The sequence below is a fragment of the Falco naumanni genome, chromosome 1 (genome assembly GCF_017639655.2).
Source record: "Falco naumanni isolate bFalNau1 chromosome 1, bFalNau1.pat, whole genome shotgun sequence".
Classification (NCBI taxonomy): domain Eukaryota; kingdom Metazoa; phylum Chordata; class Aves; order Falconiformes; family Falconidae; genus Falco; species Falco naumanni.
This window is the reverse complement of record NC_054054.1, coordinates 12,096,671-12,109,681: the sequence shown is the minus strand read 5'-3', so window position 1 is coordinate 12,109,681 and position 13,011 is coordinate 12,096,671. Positions and strand designations below refer to the sequence as shown.

The 13,011-nt window shown below is 44.2% G+C and overlaps 1 long non-coding RNA gene across 3 annotated transcripts in view; it reads left to right on the top strand.

Moving 5' to 3' along the window:
* LOC121080791 overlaps positions 1–12,821 on the top strand; it is a 28,770-nt gene extending 15,949 nt beyond the window's left edge. For 2 of the 3 annotated variants that reach the window (XR_005825503.1, XR_005825501.1), the window contains one exon: positions 637–12,821. This is a non-coding gene — a long non-coding RNA (uncharacterized LOC121080791). Of the gene's footprint in view, positions 1–499 lie in introns of all 3 variants that reach the window. The other variant, XR_005825506.1, reaches the window with a different exon arrangement.
* The last annotated feature ends 190 nt before the right edge of the window (positions 12,822–13,011 follow it).

The window sequence follows — 13,011 nt, the reverse complement described above, 5'->3', positions numbered from 1 at the left end:
TATTAGGGTGTTGAGCTGACCCTGCTTGAAAAGCACAAGAACGCCTGCCTTAGACTTAAAGGCCTTTGACTCTTACCCAGCAGTATTCACTCTCTAATTGAAGTCAATGATCTCATAGCCTTGGGGATCTGACATGGGACATAAATTTGCCACAGTCATAGTTTATCAATGAGCATTGCTATTTTATGGTGATAAGAGACCAGGGCCACTTGGCCAGCTCCCTCCCATTTAAAAGCAAAGTGTTCATAATGCATAGAAAGCCTCGTTGTTTGATGCTAATGGATGGTATCTCTTTCTGATAACTGAAATATATTTGCCATTTTGGCACCAGACAAAGTAAGTACTTTTCATACTGTTTCCAGGCTCAGATTGGTTTTATTCCTTTGCTAATCTGAAGAGGTACCCTTTAGTCTAGTGGGGTGGTCTAGAAAAATCCTCTCCTGCTGTAAACATCTGAATCTGTGTTTAACAGGGAAATCAATTTCATGAATCAAACTAGGAATTAGAAGAAAACTGCTGCAGCCTAGAAAAGCCTCGTAGTCTCCATGTCTGCTGTAGGTGTGTTACAAGACAGCTGGCCTGGGCTGGGGAGCTATGGACTGACTGTGCAAATATGCCCTGCTGCCCCTTGCTCAGCTCCTTCCAGGAGGAAGCTCACTGGGCACTTTGCCTCTCCTGCATTCTGTCTTCTGAAGCAACCTGCTGCACCATACCTGTGGACCCAAGAAGCTGATTGCCAGATATCGGCATTTTTTCGTTGGTAAGTGGTTGGTACCTCAAGAGCTATCCCAACACACTTGGGACTTGGGTGCACAGCAATCGTTGAAGCACCATTTAGTCACGTTCCAGATTTGTGCCCAAGCTTGTCCTCAGATGTGTGTGTAGCTGCAGGTGGACAAGCAAGGACATGCCCCTTAGCCTGGAGCTCTGCCGGGGGCAGACCCAGGGCCCTGTTCCCCGTTTGCTTGTGCCAGAACTGCTCATTTTGTACCAACAAGAGGGAGGTCTCAGGTCCACTGGCTTCATTAATATTTGCTGGTTTAACCGAATTGATAGAGCCCCTGCTTTCTAAAAATCAGCTTGTCCTCCAATGCCCTCTGGTGACGGGAACTAATTAGATGCCACTGCTGTTATTGAATCCAGTTGCAAAACACTAATGTTATTTCATTCCTATCAAATATTGTAGGCAAATACTCAGATTTAGCACAAACTCAAGTCTGCGTTCACTAGTTTGAATACAAACTTCTCTCTGTAATTGCTGTGGCAGTTCCTAGGAGTGGAAAAATAAGCATTTTCTAGGGACAGCATAGCTTAGGGAATCTCCAAAGCTTATTAGGTTGATCCTTTAAATCCTTTAGTGCTGATCCTTGCTGCAGAGAAGTACACCTGTGCGTGTGTGTGTCTGCATGGCTGCAGGAATGCCTTGTGTCACCTTCCATGCTTAATCTCTCAGGATGGAAAAGCCGTGTCCCCAGATGGCTTTTAGGAAAACGTGTTGCTGAAATAATCACAACCACTTGCATATATGCTGGTGCACAACTTCTGTCCTCTGCCTGCCAGGGCTCATGTCAGCGAAGGCACAAACAGGCAGGAAGTGAAGGGTCTGCCTAATAAATGTGTAAACACTTTTCAAAACTAGACTTGATAGAAATGGCAACACGTGACAGTTTATCCACTGGCTCTTTTCTATTAGGTCTGACTTTACTGTCGGACCTTTGTGATAATAGGGAAGCAGGTAATAATACTGAAGTACATGGTGACTGGTTGGTGAATGATAAATAACATTTTTAGATTAGAAAGGCAAAAATACTGAAATAACCTCCATAATAAAGCAGGTCACATTTCCATCTCATGAGCCTAGGGAACTTCTGAGTGTATCAGGTTTTTTAATTGTTTCTCTTACTATTTGCAATCGCTGTTCCTAAAAAAAAAAAAAAAACAAACAAAAAACCAACCCATAGAAATAACATTTTTTAAGAACAAAATGCTCCACGACTTTGCTGCCACAGTGTGCTGCCATAGACTAAGTGCTTACAGCTTAGTTATTAGCTTGTGATAAAGAGAGTTTGTAATTGGAGCTGCCAGCAGAGCCTTGATTACTGAGGGGGATGTAGGCCCAAGTATAATTTGATAAGCTACTTGGGCTTGCAGATCTGCAGCCATTAGTAACTGCTTCCAGCAGCACCGAACATCCGTGCGTTACACCTACAGCTGCTCCGCGCCTGCAGCCAGCGCGGGTTGCTTCTCGCTCCTGCCCTTTCCTCTGCAGCAAACCAGCTCTGAATGCCATGTAGGATTGCAAAAGCATGCCAAGAGCTGTGCTCCAGCCCCAGCTCTGTGGGACACTGGGGGAGAGACAGCAGTGAGTATGTGAATGTGTGGTAGCTGCTGCCTTTCAGCACCCTAACAGGGAGATCAGGTGCTTCAGAAGTTACACCAGCCTTCCTGGTTTATGTTAGCAGAAGGTCCTGTCCAAAATGGGTACATCAAAGAACATTTGTCCTCGGGTATATCAGGGCACTGCTCAAAGGAAGGATGGCCAGAACAAGCTAGCATGTGCATTAACTTATCCCTTCTGCATGGTCAGGACTTGCAACTCTCCCACATTTCTGCAGTGGCCTTTCTAATGGTACATGGGACTCTCATTTCCACCCCCCCAGAACAGCTTCCTTCCCTGCCAACAGAGCCCTCTCCCTGCTCCAAGGGCTATTGAGCCTGTTGCTTTGCATTTCACACATGAAATGTGTGAAATTTTTCTGTAGCCATGCATCTGCCTAAGAAAACCACTGGGGCTTCAGAAATGAAGACAAGACCTAAGCATTTTATGAACTTTCCTGAGGGAAGAGATCCATCTTAAAATGGAGCTGGGCATAAGCAGGGAGTATGATATAAACCTGTGCAGATTACCTCACCCCTGTGCAATGGAAGTTAATCTTTTGGAAAAGATGGGTGCCTGTTCATTACAAGCAATTACCATTGGTCATAATCTTTCTAGGAAGTACATGCAGAATGACTCAGTTCATTCGATGAGCTATTGTGCCAGTTTTCCCTGAAGCACAGGCCGGCGCGATTACCAAGGCCAGCCCTAAGCTTTCTGAATGGCAGGGTATGTATCAGCGCAGCACGTGGCTTAGCTCGCACTAACAGGCAACTAATGGAACGGGACTGACCAAGACAAAAGAGGCAGCAGGTAAAAACTCAGCTGAAGTATGAATTCCCCAAGCGTGCATCTGCCCACCCCATCTTTCTACACTCTTTTGATAGGTCTGCAGCCAAAGAAGCTCCAAGCTACTAGCGATACTTCAGATTTATTTAAACTGAGGGTCTTAATGCTTTACAAAAATTAATTTAGCTTCTAAACAGGTATCCAGATGGGATCCCACATCTTCACATCTATGGTATGTGTAAGGTATCGAGAGAGAGAAAAGGAGAGTGGCTTTACAGTCAGTGAGAAGCATGTCAAGCTCAAGGCTTCAGTCAAGCTTGCAGAAGGATCAAGCACAGGTTTTTCAGAGCTGCCTAGGAGTGGCTTACTCCTGCACAAGCAGAAGTCAATGACAATAAATAGACCTGAGCCAGGGCAAAATGTTACAGAAAGCGCTGCCTGAAATGACTTGTAGCAGGCTCCCTAGGGGGTCTGTCACACAGCCAAGAATAGATCCTTCATCAAAAGAGCATTTTGTCTGCCCCCAGGTCCAATGATATTGCCAACCTGGCATTTCAGAGGAGGAAAGAGATTCAACATCTACATTTTTAATTGAGAGTTAACCCAAATTTTGTGTTATTTGGAGCACTGTCTCTGTGCAGGTGGATGTGTGGATGTCCTTGCTAACAAGATAGAGGCACTCTGAACAGAGAGCTTATTTCAATGGCTTTACTTTGCGTGCCTCCCTGTGCAAACTGATCAGAATGCAGCCCTTCTCTCAGCACTAGGTGGGTGCATAAACGTTCACTGCTACACTGGCGGCGTACATTTGGAAGTAGCACTATTAAGAAAAAAGTAGTAAGTGCTCTCAGCAATGTTTGAAAGCAAGTAGTGTGCACAGCTGTTCCACAGCAGTGGCTTTAATTTTCTGCCATTGCAAGGTGTAGCTGATCTAACATTAACTGTAGGTTTGCACAATTTCAGAACAGCCCTGAGAATTTCAAAAGAAGGCTTGTGTATATTGAAGGCAAAAACTGCCAAGGAAAATTCTGCCCAAGACTGGCTGGTGTGAAGTAGTAGGCTCAAGGTAGTTGCCTACCTTGGAGCATAAGCAATAGGAGGGCGATAGCAGTCCTCACTAACATATGATGCCAACTAAGTTGTGTGTTGTTGAGGCATGTTTTCAGAAAGAGCACGGAGAGTTTAAATTACTACAAAGCGCTATCCGACATGATTGGCATGCTGGTGATTAGAACAAACCCAGCTTTTCACGTGGGATCTCCGTACACAGCCGCAGCTGAGGACTGTATGGATTCATGACTGCATTTTGCCAACCCACTTATTACAGTACTTAGGTATACATTATGTTTTCTTGCGCATTTTAACATAGATTTGTAGACCAAAGATTAAATAAAAACATACAGGTTCTTAGCATTTTCTGGCAACACCATTCTAAACACTAGCCATGCCTCTAGAAACGTCTGGAAGAAATTATTTTTGTTTTATGGAGGTCTGCATAGTCACTGTTTCAATGAATTGAAAGGATGTGATTAGAGAGTGAGTGCTGCACCGTACTGAACCTTGCCTTACTTTCTCTTTTGTTTGCAAGTCAGACTAGTTTCTGGAAAGAGTGGTCCTGTTGAAAAACAGTGAGAAGTGAGGGACTTACACAGAGATAGAAGATTAAAACTGCGCACCTGTGTTCTGTGAAACTTGGACAGAATTGAATAGTAGTGCAACTGGGTATACAACAATGAATTGTTAACTGTCTTTAAAAAGAAGAGGCTATAAAAACTTGATTTGCTGTAGCAATAGACATTTGGGGTGTTTCGTGCACACACTTATAGCATGCTACTTCTATCAATAGAAAATGCAAGTGCTAAGCATCCCCATCTGCTTCTCAACTGAGGCAGATTATCAAAAATCACTGTGGTAGAAATAAGAGCTTTAAAGAGTAGTATCCAGATGCATGTGCACATGTACATTAACCATGTCAGTTATTCATCTCATGTGACACCAGGTTGCCATTCTATTGCTTGCTGCATTATCCTATGATTCCGTACATACGACAGCTACGATTCCTTACATCTCGGAGCCCGAGGTCCCCCTCTGTGGCCATGCACATACACAGCATTTGTTTGTTTACTGTGGTCTTGCTGTGTGAACCAAACTGTCAACTGGGTCTCAAGAGGGCAAGCGCTATTTGATGAACGTGTTAACATAATGTAGTCAGGCAAGATTTTGTTCTGCCGCATCAGATCTTTAAAGAGTTTGCCTTTATACATTATATATGCATCCTCAGGAAGAAAAGGACTCTTTTTCCTCTCTCCTTTCCCCCGCTGCCCTCTTAAACACCTGTGCATCGCCTCATCTATTTTTACAACTGGTCCGTGCGGAGACAGGCCAAGGAAGAGCCCACCCACTGCACCTACAGACTTGCGGTCACTGCATCGTGAGAGAGAGCTTATCACAACACAGCAGGCATTCAGGGCGAGAAGAGAGTTTGTCAGTGTTGTAAGCTGAAGACTCAACAGCTGGAGTCGCATGTGCTGGCACCTTCAAAGGAACATCAGAGTCCCCATTCTCACTGGATGGTCCCAGAAGTGCATATGGTTCCCAGAGATGATGATTGGTACCAGTTACTGAATCATGTTTTAATGGAAAGCTACACATTAACACCACACATCCCACAGAGAGGACAGATGGCATAATCAGGAGCAGACAGGAACCCATCTTGTTGTTAACAAGTGTCAGAAAGTTTCCGATTAGAGCTTAGTCATGCTTTTAACAGTACACATTATTACACAGTCCAGCATTATTTGTGTGGATCAGCTTGGCTTCCTCTCAGGCTGACACAGATGTTTATGCAACTGAAATCAAAGCCTCCGAGTAGCATGGGGGGTCATAGCTTAGCAAAGTGATACAAAATCACACAGCTGTGCACAGCACACACATGAACAAGGGCTTTACAGTAAGGCATCTAATTCACCACAGCTTCTACTGAAATGAGATACTTTCAGCAGACTTGTCATAGCTTTAAAACTCCTCACTCGGCTGAAAATTATTCCTCGCTTTCAGATGTGCAAACAAATATTGTTAAGGGCTTTAGAAACAAACAGCAAGATCTGAGAGTCCCTTTGACCTTTTGCTTTTGCTAGAGGATTCTTCCAAAGCTCTGGGATTCAGCTCTAGCAAACTGTACGCAGAACTGCGCTACAGCCCTGTCAGTAACTCAGGCTTTGGCTGAGCGACAAGGAGGTACTGTGCAGAAAAGGTACTGTCACCTGCAAAGCTGGAAGCTGGCAATCAAAACAGGTGCATGCCTTTTCCTTCTTCTTTTAGTCCTCTGCTTTAAAAATGGCTCATTTTTAAAAGATGAGTAGAATGAGGGGATAGGTATGTTGGCCTCTGAAAGATGTTTCACAGGAGTATCTTTGGCATTGTAGCACCCTAAAAGGCCAGGTAAACAGCTACATCTCAGCAGCGTGTATGCTGTCTTTGGCATGCAGAAATGCTTGATACAATCAGTCATGCTTGTAGCACTGAAGGAGCATGAGCGGTAAGTTTCTATGTCTCAGATCACTGCTAAATAGCTGAGCATTGAGGAAAATAAAACAGCTTCAGCAGAAAAGAGTTTTTTAGATTTTTGTGAGATTTCTTCTACCAGGAAGAAGGCTCCAGAGGGGGAAATGAAGTAAGAGTTCTGAGTGGCAGAGTGCTTTTCCATAACCAAGTGTCAAAAACTTGTCTGCTGTAAGACCTCTACGCCAAAGTTGTGGGATATGCATGGTTATTTCTTAAGTGCCAGACACTGACTTGGGTTGGTATCCTATTTCCATACATTTAGTTCTCTGGTTGATTGTTTTTTTTATTTTAAGAATTCTCAGTGCACCCTTAAGGTAATAGAGGGCAAACTCATCCACTGATACGCTATCCCTATTTCTGCAGGCACCTGATACTGCACTCATTGATGTGCATGAGAACACAACCATCTTTCTAATCCCTAATCTCTCCAGACACAAGTGGGACTGGCAGTGGCCAGAAGGACTCCAGCCAGCTTTCACTGCTCTACTGTTCAGAGGCTTGTAAAGGCAAAGGCTATGAGACTGTTCAGGCTTGTAAACGACACCTCACTGGAAAACTGATGCAATGCTATTTTGAGAGAGAAAATACCAAACACCACCCCCCTACTCAGTGGAATTACATGAGAAGCCACTATGTGGAGCCAGCCACTAATTATTTGGCTGATGAAAAAAAGTGGATTCAAACAAGCTTGTTACAAAAAGTTCACGTGCATGTGCTCCCTCATTGCCTTTTGCTCTACCTCTCTCAAAAGTGTAGACATGGGACAATTTGCTGCAATGTACATCAGATGCACAAACCCACCAGTGAACTTAGTCAAGTGATGCTGGAGAGACAGAAAGACACATCCCTTCCGCGTCTTTGGGAGAGAACTCTCCACCAGGTTCCCTGTACTTCCATCTACCTTATTCCTTGTTTTGCTCCCATCTAGTCTAAACTCTTGTAGCCTGTGAAAGAGTACTACCAGTTTCCCAGACCAAACAAGAGAACAGAGTATAGCTTGAATGTCATTACTGACAACATGCTGTGGTTTGCGTACATCATCTGGCAGATGCAGAGCCTCTGCAGCCACTAGATTAGGATGGAATTTGATTTAGAAAACAGAATAGCTTCTAGATAATGAGTATATTCGAAAGGCTGGGAAATACGATAAACTCCTCCAATCTTGGGCATGAGAGGTAATTTCAAATGTTAGGCAAGGGGACCGTAAGAAATGTGCACGCCAAGGAAACCTTATCTGTTACATAAGACTTCCTGTACTGATGAACCCTAATGAGAATTTGTGGACTAAAAGTTCAAATTCAGCTTTGCATTGGAAACTTCCCTCACTGTTTACTTCATTACTTAATGTGAACGCTTCTCTGTGTTTCCAGTACTGAGTTTAGAGGTTTTGTTACAGGCAGGCAAATGATTGGGATATAGCAAGATGCAGGCACTTTTTGCTGTAAAGAAACTCAAGGAGAAAAGAATCTCAAGAGTAACTCAGTTTTTTATAATAATGTGAGTTTTATCTGCCTTATTCCTCCACTATCTCTGAGGAAAGAGAGAAATGAAATACAGAAGAGAAAAATTCTGACACCCTCAGTAACCATCTTAGATGGATTTATTATTTAATGCATGCAGCAAGAAACCATAGAGAAAAGATGCACATTTTTGGTACTAGGAACCATAGGCCATCTGCTGAGGAGTGTCACTTAAACACAGTAATGTCTTGTAGAGCACTCAATTGCAGAGGGAAGTCTTCTGTCCATACTGGTGAGCAGATAGGAAGAATGGCATTTGGCTCTGTAAGTGGTATGAGGCAGAGTGTCTCTACCCTGCAGGATATTCCTCTATATCATCCAAGCCTTAAGCATAGCTTGCACATGCTATGACATTATGATAAAAGAATTTGAGAACATACGTATTTCTTCCTGTAGCATCCATTCTCTGGATTTTTCCATCTCCAAAGCAATACAACCTATTGACAGGCAATCAATCACCCACAGAAATCCTTCAAGTTAGTGAGCTCAGGCTGCTCATACAATTCACACCTGCAAATGCCATTTACTGAACCTGGTAAGGTACTTAAAGTAGCCAGTAAGGCATGGCGGAGTCAAGAGTTGTAAATTATCCCCACAGAGTCTCAGATTTCGTGAATAAACAGCCCAACCTCCATTAACCTAGCTATGAAGAAGCATCTGGAAAATCAGGTATTCAGGATAGCGCTTTGTCTAGTCTATCCTATCAAGTTAAACATTCCCAAGGAAATAATTCAATATTCATTCAGGATAAACAACTTGGACACAAACTTGTCTCTTCCCTATCTAAGCACGTCTACAATATTGCTAGGCTGCTGAGCTAAGCTTCTGCGGTTCCTTAGGCTCAGTGATTCTTTTCCCCCCTTGAAAGCACAAGGGAAGCCCTGGGAGTATGCATTGAAAGAAATCCACCCACAAGTCCCCTGTAACAGGACTATGAGGCTGGACCCAGCAGCAGGCAGTACACGTGCTTTTTGCTGCCCAGCTTCTCAGTGAGCATCCTGTGGGCAGATTCCACGGTTTGCAGTTTGAACCATTCAGTTTTCCTTATATCAGCAATGCCTGGCTTAAGCTAGACAAAAAAATAAAGTTTCCTACTTTCATCACAGTAGGACCCCTGGGTCTCCCTGGGTTTGATCAGATACTTCCTGACCTATCCAGTCTCTGGGGTTTTAAAAGTGCTGGTTTTCTGGCATTATTTGGGGTAGCTCTGACCATCCCACTGCAGAAAGGCTGAAGAAAACTGTCCAGCCATCCAGTAAAACCCGCCATCCCAAGGTGTTTGCACACAGACAGGGGCCTGACCATTCACTGCAGTCCTGGATTTGGGAACCTCCTACAAAAACGAGATAAATGGCTGCCTCTGCATGTGCTGATGTTGCAGCTTCAGCAGATTCACAGTGCCGGAGCCCCTCAGCAGATACCCAAGGAAGTATTGATCGCAGCTGCTTTGTCTCATCTGACAAAGGAGCAGTGATAACCAACTTCAGCAGCAAGAATGAGAGTGTTTTGAATGTAACTTGTATTAATAGATTATATTGCTGCTTTGTTATAGAGGTGCAAAAGTCTTCATATGTTAGAGGAGCCATTATTGTGTTACAAATGTCTGAAGGAACGTTGTTCACAGTTCAGGAATCACCAAAGAACAACCCACTGTGCCTCTATTTAAGCCTTCAAGTACTGTCCTTCAGAAAATAGAGTATCCTGTAAACATGTAGCACTGCAGATTAAATAAGCAACAGCCTGGAGTGTTGAAAGGGTTATTTCTTATTTTAGCATTTCAAATGCTAGTTTTAGGAAGCGGTCATTTCCTTTCCTGTCTCAGTAAAGCTTGTCCTACTTAGAGATGACAGAAACCATTTGCTACAAGGTGGCTGTACCTGAGCTCTGCTTAGGTTGCATGAGGCAAAAAGCGCAGCTAAGCAGGGCACACAGGCAGGCTGGGCCAGAGCTGGCAGGGCTCAGTACTGAGAGAAGGGAAAAGGACCGGAAGAAGAGAAAGAGGGGGAAAGCTGTAAGGAAGGGGCCAGAAGGCAGACCATAGGGGATGAACGGCAATTTTAAATCACCAAAACACACTTCCTTCCAAAATCTCCTCAGACAGACCAAATCTCTGGATTTGTCTTGCTTTCAGCAAGCAGCTCCATGGCCCTTTTGCACAGCAGTCACTCCTCCTCGTCCCACCATCTTCTCCCCATGGGCGACAAAGTCCTGGTGCTACCAGCCTCTACATTAATTCCGTGACCTTAGGAGCATAGCTAGGAGTCACCGTTGGTTTTATTAGGAGTCTTAGGAACTTGATTAAAAGAGAATGTTACTGCTTTTCCACACTGAAATGCAAAGGAAGTAAAGGAACAGAGATTGCATGTCCAACCTCATCCCCTTTTTCTGTATGTTTTGCCACTCTGTTTCCTTTGGTAATCACCAGCTTGTTTCCAACAGATCCTTGATGCACAGCCAGAGTAGTGCAGGGAGCAACAGGCTTTTTTTTCCTCCCAGAGGTTGGCATTAAATGATAGGTAAGGCAAGGGATTGCATAAACAATAATAAGATTAGATTGTTGGCTGCAGAGTTAACATTTAAGGAGAGCAAGGCAGCATCAGGTCCCTGCTTAGAAGAAAATAAAAGAGGCAACCATTTCCTAGCAGCTGGAAGAAACTTGCTTAAATGCTTAATGTTTTGAAGACATACTGTGAGTCCCAACGTGTGTGCTTGTCTGCTTGGACAGTTAAGAAAGCTGAACACCAACTTAGAGGTGCCTCTGCAGTCTGCCAAAACAAGTGAAGAAGTAAATTGATGAGACCGCTAAACACTGCAGCCTACTAGGTGTTGGCTTGGGGTTGCTCCTGTGGTGGGCAAGTTGGCTGAACGAAACCATTCGTGGCTGACCACCGCCTGTTTTCTGCTCCACAAGGGAATAGCTCAGCAGCTGGCTGAGCTCTCATGCAGCAGCCTGGCTGTGGGTAATGGGTGCAAGTCAAGTTTTTTCTAGTTTGATGTTAAATTTTTCCCCACTTGCTAATATCCACCATGAAATACTAGAACAATGTGTTTACCACCTTTTTATTTTGGCATTGCTATGCTGTTCCTACACTGTATTTGAAGTTAATGGAAATTATGTTTTGAACATGTGAAATGCCCTGTAATGCTAAGAACTCTTGGCAACAATCTGGTACTTGGCATTTACCAGACACCATAATAGTTTCAGCCTGAGTCTCTTAGTTCTCCTACTGTAGAAACGATAACATGCCTCGTGCCATCACTGTGCTGCAAAAGTAAATTAACTAATGTGTGAGGAAGCCGGGTACCACACAGGAGAGAAGAGCAGAAGCTCTCATAAGTGTTACCCTTGTATGCAGTGGAGGACAGTAAACAGAATAAGCAGGGCTTGAGGCTGTATGTGGAATGAACAGGACAAAAGGCAGCACTGTAATCACACACCAAGGCATGGGCACTCTGGAAAAAAAGAGTATGCGGTTATGCAGCTACAGGCAGGAGAAGAGCTTGCGCGAAGATCACAGCACATAGCAGTTGGAGGGCTATTTCTTATATTTGGAGAACTTATAACTTTAGCATTTTTCCTGTGTGATTTTGGGCAAAAGGCAGGGGAAGAGGGTGTGCTTTTAGTATGAATGCTGCTGTCCCGCATCCTGATGAGCTTCTGCAGGTAAGTGCCCACCACACTACCGTTTAAAGGTCCTGTTGAGCTGCAATTTCTTATGCGTGTGTGTAGGTCACAGCAGAGCCCGTTGCCTTGCTTTCCGTTGTACTTCCTGAACACTTGCTCTCTCCTACTGAAAAGGGTACCCTACCGTGTGCTTGAGCTCCAGCCTCGTAGCCTCATTTCCTTTCTGCTCACCAGATACGTTAATAGCTTAAGCACATCACCTTTGATAACTTCAGTGCTACATGGACTGAACATCAATCTCTTCAGACACTCACAGTTAGCGACACAAACCAGATATGTTGTGTAGGGGTTCCTATTGTACACAATATTAGTGCACTTGAGCACACTAAACCTGCAGGTGTGAGGAAACCAATGACTATGCCTTGTTCTTGTGCCACGGTTTCCTTTTTGGTGGGTTGAGATCAGAATTGGTTTAAGTATATGGGCTTTAAACCACAAATCCTCTCTCCTGAACAGCAAAACACTGTCCTTTAGTTAAATTAACCACCTATGATACAGAAACAAGCCCTTCTGTTCTGCTCAAGCTTTCTGTACATCTCTCCATCACCCTCTCCAAAGCTCTTGAGATTAATATTTTATAAGTTTTCATGTCAACTAGGTCAAATAGTAACCTCATTATTCTCCTGTTTAAAGATTTCCAAACTCTCTCTTTCTGCAGACATATCTAATTATTTGGTTTCACTAAGCTATAACTGTCCTTTTTTCCTGGTGTGATGTTGTCCCTGACTTCATGTCAGGCACATGACAGCATGTGGCTGACTGGGCACAGACTCACCAAGTCCTCCGGGTGGGAAGGGACCCCAGGAGGTCTCTGCTCCCACCTGCTGCTCAGGGCAGGCTCAGCTCTGAGGTCAGATCAGGCTGCTCAGGGCTATATCTAGTTGGCCTTTAATCACTCCCAAGGATGGGGACCGTACCACCTCTCAGGACAGCCTGCTACACTGCATGGGGAGCAAGTTTCTCCTTGTGTCACCCCTGAACCTCTCTTGTTTTCAGCAATGCCCGTTGCCTTATGTCTTCCCACTGTCGTGTGAAGAGCCCGTTTTCTCAGCGCTGCAGCTGCTGGAGGTGCCAGT